The following is a 2,500-nucleotide window of genomic DNA, read 5'->3' on the forward strand; positions in this document are numbered from 1 at the left end:
TATGGTGCAGGCATGCCTTATTTGCGTAACGATCTTTGAAGATTAGTTCAGTCGGCTGATGGTGGGTTCAGGCGAAACATTTATATATTGGTTAAATCGAAACGAAACATTGAAACTTTCACCACAGTTTTCCATTACACCAGTTGTATTGCTAGAAGTGCAAATCGAAGGAGTCAATTTTGACCGACGATTAGCTGCCGATGTGCGGTGAAAAAGCTGATCACAATAGCATACACGTGGGCCGACAACCCTGTGTGCTATAAACGTAAGTCGCGAATTATAAAGAAAATAAACCGGACGGACTACTCGGTGACGAACTAACATCGCTCATGAATGAGCGATTAACAGACGAGCTGACTACGGAATTTATCCTTTCGGACATGTTTTCATGGGACTACCCATGCACAGATCAGAACAAATGTTATCCATGCAATCTTGTTTTCCTAGACCATAGAACTTGGTCATCACATATGACACGGGTACATCCGCACGCAAACAAAACGTATAAATGTCGAATTTGTAATCGCACAGCAGATAGCATACACAAGATAGCGTCGCACTACGGAAGAACTTGCAAAAGTTTAATAGGTAAAACTAGTGCTATAACCACCACAATTGAGGAAACACTATTTAGTTGTTCATATTGTAGCAGAGGTTTTACTACGAAAACAGGTTTAGGGGTACATACTAGACGAACTCATCCGACAGAACATGAAGCTAGACTACAGCAAAACGCACCAGGAAGGAAAGTTAGATGGGGAGAAGAAGAGGTAGAAATTATGGCCCATAAAGAAGCCCAACAGAATGATGAGGACATAAACATGAATCAACTAATACAGAACTCAGTTATGCCACACAGAACGCTAGAAGCGATTAAAGGGAAGCGGAGAAATATCAAGTATAAGGAATTGGTAAGGACATTGAAAGAAACCACCTATAAGGTAGAAAATCAATGCCTTGTTAACTTAGTTTTACCGACAACATCGGAAATAACAACTACACCTTCTGAAGGAGATCAGCCAGCAATAAGGGCCGAAAAAGAACAATCACTGACAGCAGCTGAGGATCTTCAGGTCATAATTACCGATCTAAAGATCGAGAATTTAAGTCACAATCAGGCGTTACTGCTACTCAATTCTCATGTAGAAAAGTTTTTAAATCGAAGTAAACCAATTAATAGGAAAGATCGTGTAAACCAACAGGAGAAAGATGAGAATAGGCATCGAAGACAATCAAAGCAAACTAAATACAGGAGGTATCAATATTTATACCATACGAACAAGAAAGCTCTATTAGACGAGATTACTTCAGATAGATCGGGGCCAAGTATATACCCAACTGAAGAAAGCATACGGGGAACATTCGTTACTTTATTCGAGTCAAACTCTCCTCCAGATAATATACCCTTTAAATTAAAAAACGACCAATCATGCATCGATATCGTAAAAGCAATCACCTTAGATGAGTTGATTAAGACCCTAGCAATTATGAAGGATAAGTCACCTGGACAGGACAACATTATTCTTAGCGATCTTAGGACTTTACCAATAAAATATTTACTAGATATCTTAAATATCATCCTTTATTTACAGGATATACCACAAATATGGAAACAACACAGAACAAGACTTATACCTAAAACTAAAGAGGATTTAGAAAAACCCTCAAATTGGAGACCCATAACCATCTCATCAATTGTAATTAGGCTATTACACAAAATTTTAAGTTATCGTCTAGGACAGCAATTAAAGCTTAATTACAGGCAGAAAGCATTCCTCCCGGTAGACGGATGTTTCGAAAATAGTGCATTACTACACTTCATCATACACAACGCCAGGCAAAAGCACGAAAACACGCAAATAGTGTCAATAGACCTCAGTAAGGCATTCGATTCTGTCAGCCACGAATCGATTATTAGAGCCTTAAAGCGATTTAACTTATCAAAGGAATCAACAACGTACTTGACCAACATCTATAAGTGTAATCTAACTGATATTGTATTTGGATCGACAACAATGCGTAACATAAATCTAAAAAGAGGCGTAAAGCAAGGTGATCCACTTTCACCGCTACTATTTAACATGATTATGGATGAACTATTGGATAACTTGCCGACATATATAGGAGTTAATGTAGGAAATCAGAAAGTAAATTCAATGATGTTTGCAGACGACCTTATCCTATTTGCAGAAACGGAATGTGGCATGAATAAACTCTTGGATATAACTACTAAATTCCTCGATGACAGACACTTGAAAATAAATATAAACAAATGCAATTCGTTAAGATTTATCAAGTACGGCAAACAGAAGACATTTAGTGTTGCAACGACATCATCGTACTTTATAAATAACGAACCCATTAATCCGGTATCATATGTAAAGGGATTCAAATATCTAGGCATTGAATTTGACCCAAGGGGAAAACGATCTATAAGCTGTAACCTGCTCGCAGCAATGTTAAACAAACTGACCAGAGCACCGTTAAAGCCAGAAAAGAA

General features: G+C 37.9%; 1 pseudogene; it reads left to right on the top strand.

Moving 5' to 3' along the window:
• LOC116943426 (28S ribosomal RNA) overlaps positions 1 to 2,500 on the top strand; it is an 8,993-nt pseudogene that overhangs the window by 4,067 nt on the left and 2,426 nt on the right.

This window comes from Petromyzon marinus, unplaced genomic scaffold (assembly GCF_048934315.1).
Source record: "Petromyzon marinus isolate PM22_M1 ecotype Great Lakes invasive population unplaced genomic scaffold, UKy_Petmar_22M1.pri1.0 PM_G_Scaffold_146, whole genome shotgun sequence".
Lineage (NCBI taxonomy): Eukaryota > Metazoa > Chordata > Hyperoartia > Petromyzontiformes > Petromyzontidae > Petromyzon > Petromyzon marinus.